This window comes from Xenopus laevis, chromosome 1S (assembly GCF_017654675.1).
Source record: "Xenopus laevis strain J_2021 chromosome 1S, Xenopus_laevis_v10.1, whole genome shotgun sequence".
In the NCBI taxonomy this organism is placed as follows: domain Eukaryota; kingdom Metazoa; phylum Chordata; class Amphibia; order Anura; family Pipidae; genus Xenopus; species Xenopus laevis.
In genome coordinates, this window is record NC_054372.1 from 64,061,949 (window position 1) to 64,088,941 (window position 26,993).

At 39.3% G+C, this 26,993-nt stretch overlaps 1 long non-coding RNA gene across 1 annotated transcript; it reads right to left on the reverse strand.

Annotated features, from left to right (window-relative positions):
* Positions 1-9,920: 9,920 nt before the first annotated feature.
* On the reverse strand, positions 9,921-15,547 carry LOC108706744. The gene is made up of 3 exons (XR_001934137.2): positions 15,339-15,547; positions 11,861-12,009; positions 9,921-10,671 (listed from the first exon to the last, which is right to left on the reverse strand). It is a non-coding gene; the product is annotated as an uncharacterized LOC108706744 (long non-coding RNA).
* Positions 15,548-26,993: the final 11,446 nt, after the last annotated feature.

The following is a 26,993-nucleotide window of genomic DNA, read 5'->3' on the forward strand; positions in this document are numbered from 1 at the left end:
TTTATGAGCAACATGCTCAAGAGCAAGGTTGGGGATCACCCCTGTAATGCCTTAAAAGTACTAATGAGCAAATTTTTTTGCCAGGCATGGATTCACTGCAAAAATCTTCATATCATGATCTCTGCAAAAAAATGTGGGAGAAAAAAAAAGTAGGACAGATTTATTAATTGCTACTTGAAAATACTTGGACGTATTAAACTAAGCTTAAATTAAGGCAGTGTAACGGGCCTCCCCTCAAGTTCCTCACACAACTCAACAACCACTATTCATCTTCCAAGTGATTCAATGTTCTTTTCATTATCTACTACTGGCTACTTGTCTCATTACCTCTTTGTTTAAATGATTTCAAGGTTTTCCCTAAATCTTGACGTCACTGGGCTCATTTATAAACTTCACACAGTGCAGAATGATTTGCACAATAAATATATTTCTCCTGAGCATGGTTATATATATAAAACTGAATTGGTGTATTTAATGTGCAAATTGTGATTTTTTTTACCCTGTGAATGTACATAGGAGCTTTTTAAATATGGCAAAAATCAGAAAATGTATGCACACACTTACACCACAATTCGGAAAAAATATTAGCAAAATAGTTTCACAAATTGCAGATTTAAATTGCTGTCAGTGCTATTTACAGCCTTGCACAGTGGCCACACTCATGCAAACACCATTTGTAAATAAATATGCGCTGCGTGACCTTTAAATTCTGAATCATATGTTAAAGCGAGGTCATTGTGCATCAGAAAACTTTATAAACCTAATAATTTGAAGTAAGGTGCAGCAATGCTGTTACGCTAACTTCAACCAGAGGTCAGTACTCACACTGAGTACTCAGTATCTGGATATGGTGACAGGGTGAGTTCTGATGAGCAATAGCAGAGGTGCTAATAACAAAGCACAGGGTTTGCAGGTTCCGAAATCAGGTACAGGGGTCATACCAATAATCAAATCCAGAAGCAGGCAAGGCTTGAGTCAGGCAGCATTCAAGAGAGTCCAAAAACTAAGCCAAGGGTCAAGCCGGAGAATCAATGAAGGGATCAGGAAGCAGCCAAGGGGAGAGCCAAAGTCAAACCATGGTCAATTGTAGAAAATGCTCAGTGTCGCCGTCTATTTAAACGCAATGAGCATGTGTCCATCCTTGCTCAAAAGTGGTCAAAATATGCGAACCACAACATACTCGCATCGAATTGCATGTACCAAGATGTGAGGAGAAGCGTGAATTGACGCTCATGCACAAGGACCTTCTGTAGCCACCAGGAGACGTCTGACAAATGCCCAAGGAGGAAATGCTGGTCAAATGATTGTAAATTATGATGTAGCTGTGGAAATATTTATTTTGGGCTATAGTTGATGATGATATTTACTAAAATTTGAATTTCTATTTTTTCACATGCAAATTTTTAACAATGACAAATTTGCAAAGTAAAAGCTGCCAAGTCCTATAGAAGTCAATGGGAGCTGACTAATCCTATTGAACCATTTTTTTTTTTAAAAAAAAAAAATTAAATTTGTACGTTTAGACGTTTCTTATAAATTTAGAGTTTTTTGCCGTTTTTTTTATAATGCTAGTAATTGTCAGAAAAACTCAAATGCATGGTTTTATAGAAAATTAGTTTATTTGTAGTTTTAAACAACTCTAAAACCACTACAATGAGACTAATAAATGGGCTTCTGGGTGTTTATCTCTGTATACCGCCTAATAAACAAGTATATAATATGGGTTTTATTTTACCATATCTTGTTTGTTTTTATTTTCTTTGTTCAAAATTGCAGCTGTTATAACTTGCAAGACAATGGAATTTGCAAAAGGAAAAGGAATTTAAATAAGGTGTGTGGGAGGATCAAATCTGAAAGATGTAATTAGTTTTTTTGTGGGAGAGCCCCTCATGTCATGTTCTCAAGCAATTACTAACATCCCAGTGTAACATTAACAATTCCTATGATAGGTTCACTGTGTGTACTGAAAATAAATGTCTGTCATTAGATAAGGTATGGGAGAGAAATCACCCCAGAGATTAGCCTATGAGACTACCTGTTGAGTTTATAATAATAACAAATTCAAATGAACTCATGTAACATTCAGTTCATACATACAATTTGATCTAGCCCATGGGTCAGCAAATCACAAAGAAAACTGCTTCAATACCATTAACAGTTCAGTGAAAGAATTTTATGATTTTGTCATAGGCCAACAACTGCTTTAACAATATCAAGTGCATAAAGTATTATATTGTTTAGCAGATAGGCACACAGTCAGGAATTGTTTTTAATTCACTACTGATTTAGTGTAAGAAAAAAGATTTTAGATTTAGCTGCTTCAGTTTCCTGATTTTCATGTCTAAATAATGCATACAATCAGCATTGGCATACAAGATCAGAATGAAATAAATTTAGCATATTTTCCAGATTCAGAATTGTAAAGAGGCTTTGCTTCTATTCAGCAGATATTAGGTGCTATGCATTATAGTTAATCTATTTCTAGCCTTTTAAAAATGTATGTTTGGAATTGTGAGCATAAAATCACAGTCCCAATATCACACAATGCATACTTTCCAGTGGGGTTTGTATATTTAACTTACCCTATTTAAAAAATAAGGGTTTTGAACATTTTTGGAAACTATTATTAGAATGAAAATATGGGGCTGATTTAAGAACGTTTGTTTCTCCAATTCAGGCTATATAACACAAATGATTGTATTTTTCTCATAGTAACTTAGTAAGTATTTCAAATAAAAGCTTTCAAGGTGTAAGGTGCAATACAGAAGTCACTGGAGGCTGCCCTTCTTTTCTTGCAAAGATCAGTCTTCAGTTCTTGGTTTTTGATCTTTTTGGAGATCCAATTGTACATTTTCCTATTGTTCACAAAAGTTTTAAAGTTTTTCGGATTACTCAGCGGCTATTTGTGTTTGTATTTTTATAATCAAATCTTTTAACAACTTTCAGGGCATTCATGGTTTTAAAGAAAAGCGTTTAATTGTGGTTTCAAAACTTCTATTACCTCTAAAATTCCACCTTTAAAAAAATGGGCCTCTATACTGTATGTAATCATGCCAGTTCTTAATATGGCCTTTGTGGGGAAATAAAGGCTCCTTTATTATGTATACGGTGTCTTAAATTGTTCCAGGAGTCAAATGTCTTCTTAGGATTGAAGTACGGTACCAGGGGGAGCATGGTGATAAGAATCATGTGGCTTATGTGCAATAGGAGTTCTCCAAGTACTGCTTGCTTAATAACTTTTTATGACAGCTGTGTCAAATGATTCTGTAAGGTTCTTAGTGGGCTCCCTCAGGGCTTAGTATTGGGTCCACTTTTATTTAACTTGTTCATTAATAACTTAGGGGAGGGTAGTGTGAGTAATGTATCAGTGTTTGCAGATGACACAAAACTATCTAGCCATCCAGGATGTGGCATCCTTGCAACATGATCTTGACAATCTGGCAATCTGGGCAGCTAAGTCGCAAATGAGATTAAATTTTGATAAATGTAAAGTCATGCACCTGGGATGTAAAAATACCCAAGCCACTTATACCCTTAATGGGACTGCACTAGGCAAATGATTTATTGGCCTCCTTGTACCTTATAAATGTTTAGGCTGTACCAGCTAACTTGAAAGCCTTAAAAGCACGTCTTTTCTTACCCACCTCAACACCAACGCTTCTATTGAACCAAAAAGGTTTTACTTTGCAACGATGTTCCTTGCTTACAAGTGGAATATACTGACAAGTATATTTATTAAGCAGCATTTTAAAGACTTCCCATTTTTGTTCTGTGTTTAACCCTGTGAAAAGCATTTCCCACTTAATATGTTGCAGAGATGCCCTTATACTGTCAAAGTTTGCACGTCTGAAATTTAGTGTTTTAGTTACTCCCTTATAGAATTGCTTCTGCAACAGAATCTCAAAGGAGACCATGTTATGATCACTATTCCCTAAATGCTCACCCACACAAATGTTAGAGATGAGTTCAGTATTGTTAGTTATTACAAGGTCCAAAAGAGAGTTATTCCTAGTAGGTTCTTGAACGAGCTGGAATAAAAAGTTGTCATTCAGCATATTTACAAACGTACTAGCCTTTTCTGTCTTAGCAACCCCATTACCCCAGTCAATGTCTGGATAATTGAAGTCACCCATGGCAACAACTTGACCCAGCTGTGAAGCCGCTTGTATCTGCAAGAGTAGCTGGGCTTCATACTGGACACTTATACGAGGTGGTTTATAGCATACACCAATGATAATTCTTTTTGTTACCTTTTGCCCAGTCAAAATCTCTTCCCAGAGGGATTCTACACCCTCACCAGTGCCAGCTATTGTTATTTCTTTAGCGCATGGCTTTAATTCAGGCTTTACATACAAACACACTCCTCCACCCTTTTTAATCCCTCTGTCCCTCCTAAAAAGGGTGTAACCATTTAACTTCACATTCCAGTCACATGTTTCATCCAACCATGTCTCAGTTATACCAATTATATCATAATTTTTAGAGCATGCAATTAATTCTAGGTCTCCCATTTTACTTGACAAACTCCGTGCATTTGTACTGGCTAATACATTAGATAGCTTTAAGAAGGCTTTGGATGGCTTTTTAGCAAGTGAGGGAATACAGACTTACGGAAGATAGCTCATAGTACAAGTTGATCCAGGGACTAGTCAGGAAGGAATCCCCCCCCCCCCCCGAGGCAAATTGGAGAGGCTTCAGATGGGGTTTTTTGCCTTCCTCTGGATCAACTAGCAGTTAGGCAGGTTAAAAAAAGGTTAAAAGGTTGAACTTGATGGACGTGTGTCTTCTTTCAACTTACGATGTTGCTATGTTACTAAACAATGCAGAAATGATGCCGACTAATATATGAGACCCAAAGCACCTATGATTCTATTTATTTTTTACATCCTGGGAATATGTAGAAGTTTTAATAAAGTAAGCTACAAGTTGGGTTTACTAGGAATGGTAAATGGTTTACTTTGATGGATAGACAATATTGCAGAGACCTACACTACTGTTGATGTATAGTAATATTTTAGACATTTAGAGGCCCATTTATCAAGGAGTTTTTAAACTCTAATAAATTCAAATATACTTTGAGTATAAAAAATCGAGTATCAAAAATTACCGACCTGAAAACTCAAATCAAATTCAACTATTCAAATAGTTTTTTTCTCGAAAAAAAACTTGAATGTCGGGAAGGCTAATAACATCTTCAAATTGGTCAATGGAATTCTCCCGTTGACTGATACATTAACTCGGCAGGTTAAAGGTTGTGAATAGTCAAATTCTAATTATTTGATAAATCTCGAAAATTCTAATTTGAATTAAAATTCAAATTGCGTTCGGATAATTCACAATTTCAATTTGAGTGTTTTGACCAAAAATAAATTTGAATTTCTTATTCGACGCTTAATAAATCTGCCCCTTAAACTCTTTTTTTGTGTGCACATTATTCTAATCTAAGCCCTGTGGGTAGAGATGGTAAGTAATGTAAATGTGCTACATTTTGGACTACGGTGGGAATGCAGGGCATGCTATTTACATTATAACCACAGTATTCCTATTTCAACATTTGTTTTTCTATAGATCAAGTTTTAAAAAGGGAGTTCTCTAACGACCAAGGCATATAATTATATTTGCCCCTTTTATTTTAACTGAAGTGAAGTAGACTCTCGCACACCCGTTATGCAGCTATAAAGATTAGCTCGGTGCTCAATGGATGGAGGATACGGTAACCTCCCGGTAACTGGTACAAGAAAAGAACACACTGGCACACGAGGCTTGTATCTGCAGGGCGAACCCTTGCAAAACTTTTTACTGCGGTGGTGCAACGTTTCAGGGCTCCGCCCCTTTGTCAAGCATGCTACATACAGGTGCAAATGAACATTGTAAAGGCAAACCAATTAGTGCATCATTATGCAAAATAAGTGAAAAACCAATTTCCATATAACAACATTTTTCAGTTTAAAATTACCATATTATCAAATATACGTGGAATACTTTAATATCAGAGAAAAAATTATTAAAAAATACTTTAGGGCTTTTTCAATTATTACATAGGTGCCAGATAAAAACACAGTACTTTTAAGTCCATGTAATTAACACAAAATAGCTATTGCAACAATTGTTGCTATTGACCTAAAAAGACGATAAAAGTTACAAAAATCTATACAAAGATAAAAGGTTAAAAGATAATCTTACCCTACACAGCAAAGGAGCAAAATTACAGATACCTGTCCCTGTAGTTTAGGCAAAGAAATTTTCTTATCTGTAAGGGAAGTGAGAGAGCTTATTAGGCACTTATTTTACAGGAAGCAGGACAGATTAAACTCTTCATTTAATCCCCTTGGATATCTTGTTTGCAGTAACCACATCCAATAACATTCTCTCTGCGAGAGTAGACGTTTTTTATCTTGTCCTTGTTTATGTGGGACAGACAGCACGCCCCATAAAAGTCCGCTTAAACGAACATAAGTCTGTCATACGTAATTACCATCCACCCACAAATACAGCGGAGGATGCAAAGATTAAATCTGATGTTTCAAAATATAAAAAAGAGACCATGTTGGCCAAACATTTTTTTGAACATGGGCACCGGGTGGCACAAATCCGGTGGCAAATTTTGGAAAAAATTAAAACTAAACAAGGACAAGATAAAAAACGTCTACTCTCGCAGAGAGAATGTTATTGGATGTGGTTACTGCAAACAAGATATCCAAGGGGATTAAATGAAGAGTTTAATCTGTCCTGCTTCCTGTAAAATAAGTGCCTAATAAGCTCTCTCACTTCCCTTACAGATAAGAAAATTTCTTTGCCTAAACTACAGGGACAGGCAGGGCCGCCATTAGAAATCACGGGGCCCCGTACAACAAAATTTTTGGGGCCCCCTGGGCCCCGCCCACACTGACGACCAAGCTCCGCCCCATATCCCGCCCACATCGCAGTTAAAAGACCACACAGACATCAGCGCTAAAAAAGTAACCCCCCCCCCCCACACAAGTTGTAAAAAGCTATTGATGGTCAGGGCCCCCTTATAAAAAAAATTGGGGCCCCAAAAAAAAAAAAAATTAAAATTTTTTTTTAAAAAAACATTGGTGGCAGGGGCCCCCTGTTAAAAAAAACTTGGGGCCCCAACAAAAAAAATGTAAAAAAAACTAAAAAATAAACAAACATTGGTGGCAGGGGCCCCCTTCTAAGTTAAAAACAAATTGGGGCCCCAAAAAAAAATTTGAAAAAAAATTAATTTTTTTTTGAAAAAAAAAAAAACATTGGCGGCAGGGGCCCCCTTATAAGTTAAAAACAAATTGGGGCCCCAAAAAAAAAATTTGGAGAAAAAACATTTTTTTGAAAAAAAAAAATGGTGGCAGGGGCCCCCTTACAAGTTAAAAACAAATTGGGGCCCCAAAAAAAATTTAAAAAAAAAATAATTTTTTTTTGAAAAAAAAAAAAAACTGGTGGCAGGGGCCCCCTTACAAGTTAAAAAAATTTGGGGCCACCAAAAAGAAAATTAATTTTTTTTTAAAAAAAAAAACCCAAAAAAAAACAATGGTGGCAAGGGGCCCCTTACGAGTTAAAAAAAAAATTGGGGCCCCAAAAACAAAAGTTTTAAAAAAAAGATTGGTGGCAGGGGCCTATAGAATATTAAAATAATACATTGGTGGCCAGGGGATTAAAAAAAAAAAAACACAAACTGGTGTTCAGTAGAATTGAACTCATGGCTTCAGTACTTCAACTTCGCCTCCTTTCGTGACTTCGGGTCTTTTCACCGCTTCAGGACTTCGGCTTCGGCTGTTTTCGTGACTTCGGGTCTTTGCGCTGCTTCAGGACTTCGGCTGTTTTCGTGACTTCGGGTCTTTTCGGCGCTTCGTGACTTCGGGACTTCGGCTTTTTCCGTGACTTCGGGTCTTTTCGTCGCATCGGCTTCGGCTTTTCGGCACTTCCGCATTCGGCACTGAAGAGGCAAGACCGTACGGCTCGGGCGCTCGTAAGGGGGGCCCGGATCTTCAAAAAAATGCAGCGCTGCCGGGCCCCCCTTCATGCCCGGGCCCGGTACGCTTGTCCCCCCTGTCCCCCCCTGATGGCGGCCCTGGGGACAGGTATCTGTAATTTTGCTCCTTTGCTGTGTAGGGTAAGATTATCTTTTAACCTTTTATCTTTGTATAGATTTTTGTAACTTTTATCTTCTTTTTAGGTCAATAGCAACAATTGTTGCAATAGAAGTGTTCAACACTGGGACTTTGAATTTGCTATTTTGTGTTAATTACATGGACTTAAAAGTACTGTGTTTTTATCTGGCACCTATGTAATAATTGAAAAAGCACTAAAGTATTTTTTAATAATTTTTTCTCTGATATTAAAGTATTCCACGTATATTTGATAATATGGTAATTTTAAACTGAAAAATGTTGTTATATGGAAATTGGTTTTTCACTTATTTTGCATAATGATGCACTAATTGGTTTGCCTTTATAATGTTCATTTGCACCTGTATGTAGCATGCTTGACAAAGGGGCGGAGCCCTGAAACGTTGCACCACCGCAGTAAAAAGTTTTGCAAGGGTTCGCCCTGCAGATACAAGCCTCGTGTGCCAGTGTGTTCTTTTCTTGTACCTTTTATTTTAACCACCCGTGCATCGGGTGGTTAAAATAAAAGGGGCAAGTTCCCCACCTGCAAAACAATATGGTGTATGTGCTGCTCTCTTTCCATGATTTCCACAAATTCATAGGACATCATCACAAAAGCAATTAAATTAATTCAGGGCTCTCAAAAGTTCTTGAGATTACTTACTGTATCTGTAGAGTAGATGCTAGTACAAGTTTGACGGTATTAGTATGCATTTTGAGAAAAACTATTTTCCAAAACAACTCAGAAATCATGAAAAATATGATGCACATCATGGAATCAAATTGTGACCTCAATTTACCCTTTGTACCCACTTGTCTTGAGGAACAAACTTGCACAAAACACTTTTATTTTTAAATGCTATGTTTGCCATGCTGGGAACATAAAATGGGCATTTTTTATGAAACTAAAGAGAAATTATAAACCATATACCTACAATTCAGCAGATGGAAAAAGTATAATTTAATTTTTTAAAGACCGTGCTGCCTTGCTGAGAACTGTGTTTCATTGTCCATCGGTAGAAAATAAGCAATTTAATTTGCAGTCATTTATATTTATATTTTTTTTTCATTTGTACTTCAGTTTTCAATACAACCTCATAGCACAAAATGCTAGAAACAGGAGTCACACTCACTTTTAGATAGGGGGCTTAACCCATTTATTAGTGTTGCCTACATACATTTGCACATGTATATCTGTTTATGTCCTCACTAGCCTACTAGTCACTACTCTGAGTACATGAATGCACATGATATTGATGCCATTATGTGCTGGTAATTGGACAGTCTCACTGGGTGTAAACATGCCCTGTGCAGATCTACCAGTGAAGGTGTATTTAATGATTAGTCATTACATTTGGAAATTATTACTGACACTCTTACACATTACACTAATAACAAAGATTTGTATCATTTTATTGCAAAGACATTTCTTTTTCTTATAAAACTTTTATATTAAGAAACTGTTATATCTGTTCTTTGTTGGGGGATCTGACATGATTCATGGTAGACAATCATTATCTGTATGTTTCAGTCTTTGTTAATTATGAACTGCCAATGGGGAATAGGTATGGAGGGAATATTTCAGTATTTACATTTCTTTGTCACCTTTCAACTTTTAGTGTCTCGTGTAAAAGTCCCAGTAATTACTGTTATAGTACTTTGATGAAATTATTTCCGCTTACACATTAATGCATTAACGTGTCAAAACAGCAGTGAATGACACAGTTCAGGACCGACCTAAAAGCTGCTAATGGCAGACTGAATTCTTAGAATTGACTTGTAAGCAAAAATGAAGCCATAAAACAACCTTTCTGATATTTAACATCACAAAGACAAGATCTTTATTCTCAGGTTTATTTTAGTACATGAATCATAGGAAACAGATAAAGAAAGCCTAGGGATAGGACATGAGAATAGAGAAAGTAAAACAAAAAAAGAAAGAAAATTGACAGAACAAAATTAGCAGGAGAGCAATTAAAAGGAGTGAACAAGAGTTGGGCGAGCTTGGTCAATAAGCAGAAAACATAGAAGCAATTGCACAGCCAAACATAGGCTAAGGTACTCTGCAGCAAGATTGGCACAAATTTATACTAAGTTCTGTAATGCAGCAATACATGAGTATATCAAGAGCGGCACCATACTTAACTAGGTGACAGTCAATTTGGAAAGTGGGAGATCAGACTGCTAATACTTCACAGTGACATGAGACGAGTGAATATCTCATTTAGTTGTTATATTCCCGTTCATGCACTAATTGAAGCAATGCAAATAATACTTTTTATGCAAACTGGCTAAACAGTTCCGCTGGGATGGCAGATCTTACAAATACAGGAACGTCTCTATCTAGGGTCCTAAAATTGCATCATATACGTCAATGCTGTTCTAAAGCACACATACATACGTACACATTTCCAATTTGCACACAGGTTTTCTATCAGAGTATTAAAACATTTTTGAAATGTAAATGGCATGGATATTCTCATAAGTGATGTTTCAGCTTGGAATCAGTCTAGGTGATAGGGAAGCATCCTCCTGGTTTTATTTTGCAATATACTACGTGTGAAATCTGAAGGATACAGAAAAGAAAGAATTGGACATGCACAAATAAGTTCAAACCCCTTGCAGCTCTTTGACTCAGCAATATAGAACCCAGTTCTCATGTACGTAATGTGTTGTAAAAAATATATAGAACTTGTGTTTGAATTCAGTATTCCCTTAAATTTTTCATTTTTTTGCAATATTAAAATACACAAATAGGAAACTTTATTCTTGGGCAGTGTCAATCATTGCTTTTGTACATTTATGTCAATGAGTTGTATTTAACGTGTTCTCACCCTCTTATACAAACTATGATTCCAGTTTATCTGAATGAGTTAATTACATATGCTTTGATGAAAACATTTCTCAGAGGTGAACAGCCTTCATACTCTTTTTTTGTGTGTGAAAATAGAAATAAAGCAGCCAAAGGTAAAATATTAAACATTTCCAGCAAGGGCTCTAATAAATTTAGAAAATAACAGCATATCTTCTGTCAAAAATGAAATCTCAGGTATGCCTTTCATTTATAAGCTTCCTGTAGATGCTGAAAGCCAAACTCTGTTTTATTAAAAGATTTGCCTTGAGAATCACAGTAATGCCAAGGCTACAAGAAATAAGGATATGGCACACTTGAGGTGCCAAGGGCTGCCAATGTAAATTTATTTCCAGCAACCAAAAATTGTTACATTCGGATTTATTCCCTTGACATTTTGCATGTAAAAATGTCTCTGGCTTCAACCTTTGGCATAAATCTTGAAATTGAACAAATTGTTGCAGACATGTGGAGGCTTATTTATTAAAGGTAGAATCTTAGGTTTTTGAAACCGAAAGCTAAACACGCAAACTATAAAACCACGATTGTCATTAAATTTATTAAAAGTTCTGATTATAAAAAATATGAACAAAAAAAAAAAACATTGAACTATGCAAAAAAATATGAATACTTTAAAAAATTTGAGTTTTTCAGACAATTCATAGCGAAGAAAAATATGAAAACCACTACAATTCTGATTGGTTTAAAAAATTGGCCAATACAATCAGTACTTAAACTTCTACAGCACCTCGACAACTTTTACTTGGTGAAATGAGTCATTAGGCATTCATGGTTTTGACACGGGATCTCACATTTTTAGAGCTTTTTAGAAACATATGAAAATCAAAAATTATTGGAGATTCCTGGAATAAAATGTAAGTGTTAGTAAATGGAAATTTCAGACCTTCCATGAGTGTTCAGGCACATAGGATCCTTAATGTCAAGATCCAAGACCCTCTCTGTGTGTCTCTTCAAGTCAGAGATCCTCAAGAGACTGACCAGCCTGGGATTTTGGGTAGAACTCGACTGTACAGCTCAAGCCGACACATCGCTCTGTCAGAGAAAATATGCAATGTCTGGAAACATATATGACAAAATCAAATAAAACTCAAGTTACAAAAAAAAAGATGAATCGGAGTTTCAAAAAACCTCTAAAACTTAAATTCTGCCTTTAGTAAGTAGGCCCTTTAATGATCATTCAAAGAGCACTTGCCTCTGGGGTCTGGTTGGGCTCCAGATAATATAGATGGTAGGAGGTGGGCACAAGGCAACTCTGTCCTTACCTTCAAAGAGTAATCTTTAATTAAAGTGGTGTCAACTGCACCTACCTTGAAAGAGGCTGAGATGGAGTGAACTTAGTTTTTTGTTGTTGTAATCTATGTATATAGCTATGTGTATAATCTATGTATTTAGCTTGTTATCTGTTGTAAGAGGAACCTTTGCAGCAGTATTAGTTTTGGATAACAAACTGAAGCCTACCTTGTTTGAAGCATGTGAATGGTGCTAAAAACAATTGCATATTGGAAGCTGTGTTTGCTACATGGGAATACAAAAGGGTGTGCATGGAAAACCTTGTTTTTATAAGTAACATTTGATTGTACAAAGTTTTATAGAGCACTCAGAGAAGTCACTGCATAAAGGGGTTGGCAGCTTCTCTTAATGAATATTTATAGGCTAGATGCTGATCACCTGATAGCAGCATAGAGCAGTTTGGAGGCTAAAAAAGGTTGCAGACTGAATTAATTTGGCATTTTGTGTTACGCCTTTGTAAGAGGCAGTTCTGGAGCTTCAGGTGTGTACTTGCAGGGTTACTGTTGGTGAAAGTGTGTACTGCACCTTTGCAAATACATTGTTTTCTGCATTTGCTTAAAAATAAAGCACACATTTTCCACTGAAAATCTGCCTGGCTACTGAAATTACAAGCTCCCAGTGACAAAGGGAGAGAGCTGTATCAGTTTTTTGAAGTAAAGTGCAAAAAACATGGAGAATTGTTCACATAAACTGTGTTTCAGGATTGCCACTTGGCCTCATATGTATCTATATTACACACACAAGCCCAATTGAAGCTAGAGATATAAAGGCATATCTGTTGAAGGTAATTTAAATCATCACATTTAAGCATGCTTAAGGACACACTGGCAGATTTGGGGAGATTTAGTAGCTCGGCAACTAATTGCCTCTTCTTCGGGGAGATTGTCTCCCCGAACTGCCTTTCCCTACCTTCTCGCCGGCTATAATGAAAAATCACCAGCTGCATTCGCGGCGCTTCGTTTTCTGAAGTCGCCCCGAAGTTTCCTCGTGAGGAAAACGAAGAGCCGCGAGTGTCATCACGCTGGTGATTTTTCATTACAGCCAGCGGGAAGGTAGTGGAAGGCAGATCAGGGATATTGTCGCCCTGGAGAAGAGGCGATTTGTCGCCGGGGTGACTAATCTCTACGAATCTGCCCGTGCGCCCTTACCCTAACTAGACATGACAAGTTTGTGTATTTGTGTGCATATGCTAAAATAAGTCAATATCAATCCTATTTTTCTACTGAAAAGATGTCTTTATCTGAGCTTTATTTTACAAGTTTATCCTTTTTCTTAGTAATTGCACAGATAATTTTCCTAAAACTAGCTTTTTTTATCTATTCAGTCAGTCATACTATCATTTAGCTGATTGCCTAGTGCAGGTGGACTCAATTTATTTGAACAACTCCAAGCCCCCACTGCCCTCCTTGATGTCATCTGAAATGAATTTTACTCAACAACTGTGGAATTCAAATATGTTGATTGGATAGAGCAGTATAGGCCGACCTTCCTTGGCTAATGTAGAAACAGATGTTAACTGTATTATATTTGTCCCTCTCATTAGAAGTTGGCAATCATAAATAGCTTAAATTAGAATAGTTGATTGACCAGATGGCAACCATGTCTTATACCATAGCCTGTTTAGTATAATTTAATATGATGTTTTATCAATTGACATTTCAAAGCGCGTGTAGCTGTACTCAGGACTTGGGAACATTATCTCAAGGATTATAGATAGCGTGCCGGATTTGGTGCATAGTTTTCCAATGACACAATATTTCCATACGTTATTATATTAGATTGCTTAAATTGCTTTTCTCTAGGTCCCCATGTGATTTTTTTTTTTTACATTTTATAATAAATATCCTGTTGGTAAAGTTTGAAAACAGGTTGTTCTTTGACAGTTATTAATTTAGAGCAACTATTATATTTCACTGCATTAAAAATGGGAATGTTGAAAATATAATGGTATGTAAGTATGAACAGAATCACTCAAGTTTAGCAGCCCTGCTCAAGCAGTGCTTGTGCTCCTGTGTAAACTGCTCATATGGTTTTTCTTGAGGCTAATCACATACAGCTTTTTTTATTCTCCCTTCCAAATACATACCCAAACTACCTATCACAAAAACAAAATAGGGTAAGTGGGACAAGTAGCACAGACTGAGCAAGAACACAAAACTCTAAATAGGAAACATCTTAAATAAGGCTTATCCAAATAAGAGGCAGCAATAAAAACATGCTGCAAGTGTAATGACAATTCTACAAACAAACTAGAATATAGGGCCCATAGCCACAATAGTGAATTGTCATTAAAGCACTTGAACCACCCGACTAGTAATATAACCTTGGACAGAATAAGTCTAACCATGTGAAGTATTCCCTATCAGCATCTATCTGTGGGGTACCCATTACAGGACTCCTGGCTAGCTGCTGAGCTTAGCTCAGGAACAACTAATGAAAGTTTCATTTTCAATAGACCCAGTTCTAATAAGGCAACTATTGATGACTGGGTGACTAAAGGGGAAGTTCAATAGAGAGTTGGTAAAATTTATCCCATGGTATCAAAAGAGCTCAGGTCTTTTGTTTGCCATACCACCCACTCAAAGGATTACTAAAGCTTAAGAAGTAGGTTGGAAATGTTGTACATTATGTTTTGGGATTCTGTACAGGGAAGATCTGGACCTCAAAGATGCCCCAGTAGCTCCCCATCTTCTTTTCTACTGATCCACTGCACATGCTCTGTACTGCTGTAACTTACTGAGCTTAGGGACCCACTCACAAGATACTGAATATGTATAATATAAATGTCACAATATAAGGATGATTAGTATATAATCAAAAAACCAAAACAATTAGAATTAAAATGTAATAACTGGGCCTAACAGTGGCTGTATTTACTCAGATAAGTATTGCCACAGTACCACACAAAAGGTTACTTGTTAGCAACAATTTTAAAGGACTCAGTCCTGCAGTTTTCTTTTCCCCCAGCACATTCAGCCTACTTGGCAGTGTTAGACAGGAGAGCACTGAAGCTGTAACTCAAGGTAGGTTAAACTGCCCGAGTCAGGCTACAATAAATGAACTGCTTTTACCTGGAGACACAGTGCGTTTAAATACTTTTTACTGTGACTCTGAGTGATCCCAATCGGGCCAGGAAACTTCCTCCAGGTGAAGGGTTTGTATTGCCCCAGAGAAAGTGCAGTTCTAAGCAGTTCAAAGGAACACACAGCAATGATTCACTGAGTAAAGATTAAACTAGCATTTAGGAACACATGAAGATTCCAGCACAACACACAGGGAACCAAATTGAACTGACAATGGGGTGTGCTCCCTGAGATTAAAAAAACCTTTGTTCCCTGCTGATAGGATACTCTCCTGAGCTTGTTAACTCATGCTAAGAAAAGAGAACCTTAACTCATACCTTGCCAGCAACCTCACACTGCAGTCCTAACAATGGGCTAAGATGACCATACTGCCTTACATTCACTTATCACATGTAGTAATTTAATGGTATTTTGGGTGCTTTGTTGCCTGTTAGGAGGATTATTTCCTGCGGGCAACCAGCAACCTATCTGCCATTTCACTAAGGGCTACAGCACATGGGAGATATGTGATTTGACTGCTGCATCTATTAAGGATAACCAGTGGTGGTTAAAATACCATATAAAATGTGCTGTGGCTACTTCATTCGGAAAGGTGACAGAGGGAGGTTCTTTCCATTTATTTATATATTAAATATTAACTCCCTATGTACCCAATGTCAGGCTACCGACATGTGATCCTTTCACTGCAATAGAAACAGAACTGTCATAGTAATTCCCCAAGTTCTAAATAATAAATATTACACCTCAATGTAAGGTTTTTGCATTTTAACCCTGTGATGGGGCTATCACAGTGTTATTCCAAACTTATGGTGAACTTAAGTTGAACAGTTTCAAATATTAAATTCTATTAAAAATAGATATTCGATACATGTATTACTATTTATATATGCCAATAATGCATCATGATACTTGGAAATACAAAGTAAGGGCTCTTACAGATGAGCGTTTTTACCTGCGCTCTCCTGCGTTCCGGTTTCATGCGTTCCGGTTTCATGCGTTCAGCCGCAGGGGAGTGCAGCAGTAGACACACCGAATTCTTTTCAACGGGGCTGTACTCACACAGACGCATGTAAGAGCCGAACGCAGGTCGGGACGCAGCATGTTTTTCAGCGTTCGGCGCTTACATGCATCTGTGTGAGTACAGCCCCATTGAAAAGAATTCAGTGCAACTACTCCTGCGCTCCCCTGTGGCTGAACACATGAAACCAGAATGCAGGGGAGCGCAGGCAAAAACGCTTGTTTGTAAGAGCCCCAATGGAGTATGTTATTAGGGATGTCGCGGACTGTTCGCCGGCGAACTTGTTCGCACGAACATCGGCTGTTCGCGCTCGCCGAATGTTCGCGAACGTCGCGCGACGTTCGCCATTTTGGGTTCGCCTTACCTGGCGCTTTTTTTTGACCTCTCACCCCAGACCAGCAGATACATGGCAGCCAATCAGGAAGCTCTCCCTCCTGGACCACCCCCACACCCCCTGGACCACTCCCCTTCCATATATAAACTGAAGCCCTGCAGCGTTTTTTCATTCTGCCTGTGTGTGCTTGCAAGAGCTAGTGTAGGGAGAGAGCTGTTACTGATTTCACTGATTTCTTTGAGGGACAGTTGATAGTAAGTTTGCTGGCTAGTAATCTACTTGATACTGCTCTGTATTGGAGGGACAGAAGTCTGCAGGGATTTGAGGGACATTTTAGGGTAGCTTTGCTGGCTAGTAATCTACCTTCTACTGCAGTGCTCTGTATGTAGCTGCCTGCTGTGGGCACTGATCTCTTCTGATCTCATCTGCTGACTGCTGTAATAACCCAATAGTCCTTGTAAGGACTGCTTTTATTTTCTTTTTTGTTGTTTTACTTTGCTACTTTAACAGCCAAGTGCTATTAGTCTAGCAGTGTTGGGGAGTGGGACTGGTGTGCTACTGTGCTGCTCCTAGTAGTTCAGCAGCACCAACCCGAGAAAATTTTTTTTTTTTAATATACATATAATTTTTTTTTTTATTTTACTTATCTTACTGTTCTTTAAGGTGTCCAGTGCTGTTTGCTGTTCTTCATAGTAGTGCACCAATAGTAGTGCACTTGCAGGCATTATTTGCCCAGTGGCCATCTAGCTGTGTGAGCTTGTTCACATTCTGTCTAAATATCAATAATAATACCGTCTCCAGAAACACCACCTGAGTGACGTTTTTCAAGCAGCAATAATATATTCCGTATCCACCACTGCTGTAGTGTATACGTTGACCTTGCAGGCATTATTTGCCCAGTGTGTTCTTCATTTTCAAACCACTGCCATCTAGCTGTGTGAGCTTGTTCACATTCTGTCTAAATATCAATAATAATACCGTCTCCAGAAACACCACCTGAGTGACGTTTTTCAAGCAGCAATAATATATTCCGTATCCACCACTGCTGTAGTGTATACGTTGACCTTGCAGGCATTATTTGCCCAGTGTGTTCTTCATTTTCAAACCACTGCCACTTAGCTGTGTGAGCTTTTTCACATTCTGTCTAAATATCAATAATAATACCGTCTCCAGAAACACCACCTGAGTGACGTTTTTCAAGCAGCAATAATATATTCCGTATCCACCACTGCTGTAGTGTATACGTTGACCTTGTAGGCATTATTTGCCCAGTGTGTTCTTCATTTTCAAACCACTGCCATCTAGCTGTGTGAGCTTGTTCACATTCTGTCTAAATATCAATAATAATACCGTCTCCAGAAACACCACCTGAGTGACGTTTTTCAAGCAGCAATAATATATTCCGTATCCACCACTGCTGTAGTGTATACGTTGACCTTGCAGGCATTATTTGCCCAGTGTGTTCTTCATTTTCAAACCACTGCCACTTAGCTGTGTGAGCTTTTTCACATTCTGTCTAAATATCAATAATAATACCGTCTCCAGAAACACCACCTGAGTGACGTTTTTCAAGCAGCAATAATATATTCCGTATCCACCACTGCTGTAGTGTATACGTTGACCTTGCAGGCATTATTTGCCCAGTGTGTTCTTCATTTTCAAACCACTGCCACTTAGCTGTGTGAGCTTTTTCACATTCTGTCTAAATATCAATAATAATACCGTCTCCAGAAACACCACCTGGGTGACGTTTTTCAAGCAGCAATAATATATTCCGTATCCACCACTGCTGTAGTGTATACGTTGACCTTGTAGGCATTATTTGCCCAGTGTGTTCTTCATTTTCAAACCACTGCCATCTAGCTGTGTGAGCTTGTTCACATTCTGTCTAAATATCAATAATAATACCGTCTCCAGAAACACCACCTGAGTGACGTTTTTCAAGCAGCAATAATATATTCCGTATCCACCACTGCTGTAGTGTATACGTTGACCTTGCAGGCATTATTTGCCCAGTGTGTTCTTCATTTTCAAACCACTGCCATCTAGCTGTGTGAGCTTGTTCACATTCTGTCTAAATATCAATAATAATACCGTCTCCAGAAACACCACCTGAGTGACGTTTTTCAAGCAGCAATAATATATTCCGTATCCACCACTGCTGTAGTGTATACGTTGACCTTGCAGGCATTATTTGCCCAGTGTGTTCTTCATTTTCAAACCACTGCCACTTAGCTGTGTGAGCTTTTTCACATTCTGTCTAAATATCAATAATAATACCGTCTCCAGAAACACCACCTGAGTGACGTTTTTCAAGCAGCAATAATATATTCCGTATCCACCACTGCTGTAGTGTATACGTTGACCTTGTAGGCATTATTTGCCCAGTGTGTTCTTCATTTTCAAACCACTGCCACTTAGCTGTGTGAGCTTGTTCACATTCTGTCTAAATATCAATAATAATACCGTCTCCAGAAACACCACCTGAGTTGTTGTTGTTTTTGTTTTAAAAATAATGCCTGGCAAAGGCAGGCCGCCACGCAGAGGCACTAGGGGCCGTGCTGCTATGCTATCCTGTGGCCCTAGGAAATTGCCCAGTTTTAAAAAGGCAATGACCCTGAACTCCCAAAATGCTGAAGAGGTAGTTGACTGGCTTACACAGCACACCCCATCCTCTACCGTTTCTAACTTTACCACAACATCCTCATCCTCCACTGCTATGGCCACCCCACGTAACACTTCCTCCACCACCGGCGCCCCTTCTTCACTGGAGTCAGAGGAGTTATTTTCACATGAGTTTCTTGAACTGAGTGATGCGCAACCATTATTGGCAGAAGAAGATGAAGGAGATGAGGACGTTACACCAGATTTAATTCTGGCAGAGAACACAACAGAGATGGACATAATGAGTGATGACGAGGAGGTCCCCGCTGCTGCTTCCTTCTGTGAGCTGTTAGAAGAAATTGATGCATCTGAGGAGAATGATGATGAGGAGATTGATGTTTTGTGGGTGCCCAGTAGAAGAGAGCAAGAGGAGGATAGTTCAGATGGAGAGACGGAGAGTCAGAGAGGCAGGAGGAGAATAAGACTTAGAAGAAGCAGGGAGGACAGCTCGCAGGGAACAGTAGGGCAACAACATGTATCGGCACCTGTGGTCAGCCGGCCAACGCACCCGCCATTGCCACCAACGCCGCCAACTTCTACTGTTACCGCCAGATTGCCAGCTTCAAAAAGGTCAGCAGTGTGGGATTTTTTTAATGTGTGTGCCTCTGACAAAAGCGTTGTAATTTGCAATGAGTGCAGTCAGAAACTGAGTCTTGGGAAGCCCAACAGCCACATAGGTACAACTTCTATGCGAAGGCACATGACCGGCAAGCACAAAGCACTTTGGGAGCAACACCTCAAAGGCAACAGGCAAACTAAAAGCCACCCTCCTTCTGGTCCAGCATCTTACTGCTCTACCTCTGCTGTCCTTGACCCGTCTGAACCACCCTCCACTCCGCCTTCCACCTTGACCACCAGTTCCCATTCCCAGTCATCTGCCCCCAGCCAAGTTTCTGTGAGGGCCATGTTTGAGCGTAAGAAGCCAATGTCTGCGAGTCACCCCCTTGCCCGGCGTCTGACAGCTGGCTTGTCTGCACTCTTAGCCCGCCAGCTTTTACCATACCAGCTGGTGGACTCTGAGGCCTTCCGCAAATTTGTAGCAATTGGGACACCGCAGTGGAAGGTACCCAGCCGCAATTTTTTTTCAAAAAAGGGAATACCACACCTGTACCACCATGTGCAGAGCCAAGTCACTGCATCTCTGTCACTTAGTGTTGGGCCAAAGGTCCATATGACTACTGACGCATGGTCCTCCAAGCATGGTCAGGGCAGGTATGTCACCTACACTGCCCACTGGGTGAACTTGGTCATGGCTGGGAAGCAGGAAATGTGTGGCTCAACAACGACAGTGGAGTTGGTGTCACCGCCACGGATTGCACGCGGTTCTGCCACCACCTCTACTCCTCCTTCGCTCTCTACCTCGTCTTCTTCCTCTTCTTCGTCCTCTGCTGCTGGGTCCTCCTCCTCCACACCTGTGCACCCCCAGCTCCCCCTAGGCTATTCGACGTGCCAGGTACGCCGTTGTCATGCTGTCTTGGGGATGACGTGCCTGGAAAGCAAAAACCATACCGGATCTGTACTCCTGTCATCTCTGCAGTCACAGGCCGATCGGTGGCTGACCCCACACCAACTGAAGATCGGAAAAGTGGTGTGTGACAATGGAAGCAATCTGTTGGCAGCACTGAGACTGGGCAATTTAACACATGTGCCCTGCATGGCACATGTTCTGAATTTAATAGTACAACGTTTTGTCTCAAAGTACCCAGGATTCCAGGACGTTCTCAGGCAGTCCAGGAAGGTGTCGGCCCATTTCAGACGTTCCTATACAGCCATGGCACGCCTTGCTGACATTCAGCAGCGGTACAACATGCCAGTCAGGCGTTTGATTTGCGACAGCCAGACTCGCTGGAATTCAACGCTCCTCATGTTGGAACGTCTGCTGCAACAACAAAGAGCCGTCAACGAATACCTGTTTGAACTGGGTGGTAGGACTGGATCTGCAGAGCTGGGGATTTTTTTCCCCCGTTACTGGGTGCTTATGCGCGATGCCTGCAGGCTCATGCGCCCTTTTGAAGAGGTTACAAATATGGTCAGTCGCACCGAAGGCACCATCAGCGACCTAATACCCTTTGCTTTCTTCCTGGAGCGTGCCGTGCGACGAGTGACAGATGAGGCTGTAGACCAGCGTGACGAGGAGCAGGAAGCGCACGATTTCTGGTCGGAATCACCAGAACGAACCCAGGCACCTGCTGCAACGCAGGGAGAGGTGTCAGAAGTGGAGTCAGAGGAGGAAGGTGGCTTTGTGGAGGAGGAGGACCAACAGGAGCAGGCTTCCCAGGGTTCTAGTGGTGACCTTTTGGGGACCCCTGGTCTTGTACGTGGCTGGGGGGAGGAGACCGTGGATGATGCAGTCCTTGATAACGAGGAAGCAGAGATGGATACCTCTGCATCCAACCTTGTGAGAATGGGGTCTTTCATGCTGTCATGCCTGTTGAAGGACCCCCGTATCAAGAGGCTTAAGGAGAAGGACCTGTACTGGGTCGCGACTCTACTAGACCCTCGGTACAAGCATAAAGTGGCAGAAATGTTACCAACATACCACAAGTCTGAAAGGATGCTGCATTTACAAACCAGCCTGCAAAACATGTTGTACAATGCTTTTAAGGGTGATGTCACTTCAGGAACTCATCAACATTCCAGGGGCAGAGGTGCCAGTAATCCTGCCACGAGCGCACCTGCAAGGACAAAGCACTTTGGCCACTCTGTAACGTCAAACATGCAAATGTTTTTTTGTCCAAGGCAGCGGCAGAACCCTTCTGAATCCACCCTCAAAGAACGCCTCGACCGGCAGGTAGCGGACTACCTGGCATTAACTGCAGATATCGACACTCTGAGGAGCGATGAACCCCTGGACTACTGGGTGCGCAGGCTTGATCTGTGGCCAGAGCTGTCACAATTTGCCATGAACCTCTTGTCTTGCCCCGCCTCAAGTGTCCTCTCAGAAAGGACCTTCAGTGCAGTAGGAGGGATTGTAACTGAGAAGAGAACTCGCCTAGGTCACAAAAGTGTGGATTACCTGACCTTTATTAAAATGAATGAGGGGTGGATCTCGGAGGGTTACTGCACGCCGGAAGACTTGTTCTGAGTTTCTGATTCTGACTCCCCATGCAGCTGTCCTTCTCTGCACGCCTCATGACTCCACATACAGCTGTCCTTTAGCGTCCTCCTCCCTCCACCACCGTTACAAACTAGGGTGCAAACCCTACTGGTTTAATTTGAATCCAGGTAAATCCTGAGTTTTTCTGGCCTCTGTGCTTCAGTGGCTGCGACCAAAAAAAACAGAATATTTTCAGCATTTATATGGCATATTTTTTCTGGCCTCTGTGCTTCAGTGGCTGTGACAAAAAAATGAATATTTTCAGCATTTATATGGCATATTTTTTCTGGCCTCTGTGCTTCAGTGGCTGCGACCAAAAAAAACAGAATATTTTCAGCATTTATATGGCATATTTTTTCTGGCCTCTGTGCTGCAGTGGCTGCGACAAAAAAAAATTAATATTGTTTGCATTTATATGGCATATTTTTTCTGGCCTCTGTGCTGCAGTGGCTGCGACAAAAAAAAATTAATATTGTTTGCATTTATATGGCATATTTTTTCTGGCCTCTGTGCTGCAGTGGCTGCCACAAAAAAAATTAATATTTTCAGCATTTATATGGCATATTGTTTCTGGACTTCTGGTTCAGTGGCTGCGACAAAAAAAACATAATTTTTCAGGAAAGTACACATGCCTAATTTTTCAGGGTTCTGCAACAGTGGCAAAATCGCATCTTTTATGGTCACCCACACTGCAGAATTATGGGCCCACACTGCAGAATCAGTGTTTTTTGGTTCGCTTCACTGTACATTGAATTACCTCTGCCTGACCGTGCACGTGCGCACAAGCACGGTGACTGCTAAACACACCACTACAGAAATATTGCCACCAACAGGACGAACATCCTGGAGGTGACAAGCAACTAGTAATTAAAAACTATTATTTGCTCACTTGACGGTATCATTCATTAAAGCTCTTTGCGTCTTTTTGCGTTGCAGTAAGCACCGCGTTTCGTCTTTGCGTGTGAACAGGCTGTAACCTTTACACGACTTGATTGGCATGTAGACGCCGGACGTTTTAAAGCATTTTATTACACAGGTTTAGAAATGTAGTGTGATTTCTGCCCTTTACAGCACAAAACGCAGCGCTGTGTCAACAATGGATTTTTTAGAAACATTTTTGCCCTTGATCCCCCTCTGGCATGGCACTGTCCAGGTCGTTGCACCCTTTAAACAACTTTAAAATCAGTTTTCTGGCCAGAAATGTCTTTTCTAGCTTTTAAAATTCGCCTTCCCATTGAAGTCTATGGGGTTCGCGACGTTCGCGAACCGTTCGCATTTTTGACGCAAGTTCGCGAATATGTTCGCGAACTTTTTTTCCGACGTTCGCTACATCACTATATGTTATACAGTATTTGAATGATATTGAGTTTTTGGTGAAGATTACCAGCAAAACCCATAGAAATATCTCCTGCCAAATATATGATGGTCTCCCATTTTTGACATGTTTAAGTGGTTGCTGTTAATTAGGGATGAGTGAAACAACTCTATTTTGCATCACCATAAAATTTTTTGTGTGAAATTGAAATTTGCAAAAGTGAACAATTCTTGCAAAGATATCAACAAATGCATTGGGGGCCGATGGATGTTTTTTTTCAGGCAAAACAAAATGCATGGCAAAATTCTAGCACCAATTTTTGAAAATTATAAATTTGTATTAGACTAAAAAATGTGATCATCCCTACAGTTACTATAATTGAATAAGTTGCTGATTGTTGTTTATCTCTGTAACGCGGGGGGGGGGGGCTATCCACACCACTTTAATTTTATGGTATGGGAAGTATATAATTTATATGTATGTATGATGTTTATTATTAAGGATTTGGGGAAATAAAGGCCAAGTAAAGTCTAAAATAGAATAAGGCTAAAAATGCTGTATTTTGTATACTAAACATAAGCATGTAAACTTACTGCATCATAAGCCTAATCAAATAAATGATTTATGCTTTCAAATTTGGCCACTGCAGTAAATGAAGGAAGAATTTCAGAGCATAGAGTCAGGTTTCTTATGAACACTGTACATATTTTTTAACTAAAGTATATTGGAGATTGGGATTTTATTTTTTTGCCTTTACATGCCCTTTAAAAAGCATTTTGGAAATTAATCAGGATAAGAGAATCAAGGGACTTTTTTTTATTATCTCTTATTATTGAATCGCAAAATAGAAAATCTATACTTTGTTATTAATTGGGGTAGAGAGTTGGATCACAATCACAACAAAAGAATATCACAATCACAACAATGTAAAAATTACGCTGTAAATACAGTATAAGGCCCCAACCCCAATTCATAGGACTTATGAACATTGCATGGTTATTCTATTCTATTTTGGATATTCTAACATATCACAGGTGCCAATTTCACACTCATTCAACCTTGATCCATCTCTGCTGCTATGATGATATCCTTAAAAGACGTGGAGTTGGAGAGAACTAAGGCCTGCAGCTGAGAACCACGATTTTAAAATGCTTTTGACCCCTTTTCAACAGTATAAGGAAAGCACATATCTCAGGGTTTCAGAGGATTTCAAAGAGGTATAGATATCATGCTGTAGGGCATACAAACAATTCATTTTAAAACAAACGTCAAGCTTGCTTTTTAGCAAGAAACAACATGAAGTTGTTAAAAACAAACTTTTATGTACTGCTAAAGTATTTACAAAGGAGATCTTAAATAATAATTCAAACTTGTGATTAGGTTCCAACATATTGTCAAGTCTGGGTAATGTGCCTGTTTATGGACTCACAAAAAGGCAGGTACTTGTTGATGAGAAGTAGGGCAGACACATTTCTTCTTCAAAACAGATGTCTGAGTAGAGTTTGTAGACAGTATCAGACATCTAGTACATATAGGGTGTGTGGGGTAACTTTTGTGGGGAAACATTTTACTTCTAGGAACAGCTACTGTATACCTTTATATAAAGTCATAAGCCCAATACTTACGTCTTTGTTTAATTTCTTCATGTATCCAGCAGATATTTTTAAAATAGAAATGGCTCCTGACATAATTTCATGTGTATAATAAACAAGATTTTAATACAGGCAAATAGAATAAATACAGAGCATTTTAAAGTGAAAGGTTTTTTTAAAAAAATTTGTGTGAAATACACTCAAATTGTAATAAGTTTATATATTTTTAGCCCTATAGTAAATTGAGGGGCACCCTCTATACTAAGAGCCTATGCATATATATATATATATTTGTGCTTCGGATGAGATCTTTCAGCCTTCAGCTTTTTCTCTAAGTGGAACCCAGGGGAATCTCTACATCGCTAAGTCTACACACTCAGTCCCTACTTCTGGGCAGTACCTGGGATCTTAATCCCTCTGACTCTCCTCGTCAGAGCCTTGAACTGCTCAACTAAATAACCTGTCTATCACTCCTAGAGTGATCTATAACAGAGTTTCCCTTATCTCTTGCTAGGGCCAATATAGTTAGGTTCCACTACCCATTCCCTTCCTGATTCATCAGGTAAGGGCTAAAGCAAAATGGACCCAGCGCACATGGTTACCTGGACCTTTAAACTACAGCACAGTGCCATCTACTGTACATTGTGAGAACACCAGGGGCTTAGCTTAAGGCAAAACAATGAAACAGGTCCCCCATTAGGAACCATTTAGGCGTCTAAAACACTGAGGATGTGCCTGTCAACTTATTATGTCAATTTATTAGGGTGGCTACTTTACCAGATCCCTACATTTTCATATCTTTATAGCTAACCATACTGACAATCAGATCATTTTGCTTTCTCTGCTTTTTTCATTGTGGATTAGAGAAACTCCAGTTGTGTTAATTTTGCCTTTATATTGCTGTGATCACTTTGCCATGATCTATACTCTGACATTTACTTTTAATTTTGCATTTTTTCAATATGTGTTTAGGAGGATAGATAATCATGCACCATGTAGGAATACAAGGATTATGGACTGCATTTATGATCTTAACACTTTATGTCTTATGCTAATTCCATACCAAATTCTAAAAATGTCAGAGGTTAGCATGTTTAATTTTTATCAAACCAATTGTAGAGGTAATGGAATTATTTTCAGGCTGGCAGGAAAAGAAAATACATTTAACAAAGGATCTGATTATCAATATACTCATTTAAAATAGCAGTAAAGTAACATAATATGAGACTAGATAGTAAGTCTATTACATAATGTGTAAATATGGGACTAATGCAAATACACATATACATACAGTATTTCTTAGTGTTGCATGGTATCCCTTGTTTATTTACAGTACGTATTATCATAGAGGGCCTTTGATTAAAAGTAGTCACTTTGGAGCTCAGCGGAATACAATTTCAAAGCAAAGGGAAGTACAGATGCAAATCCTGTTATATTTTTTAACTGGATTTCTTGGTGTATCTCTCAAGCTTTGCTAGGAAACTGCACAAATCTCAGTAGCAGCATAGTTGAATAGTCCTGCAGGTATTTCTGATATCTGAGTACCTTATTCGCCCTGTCTCTCCAATAATGTTTTCTATTTCAACCCCATTTTTTACATGCTACAGGCTTTGTTTTTAGAGT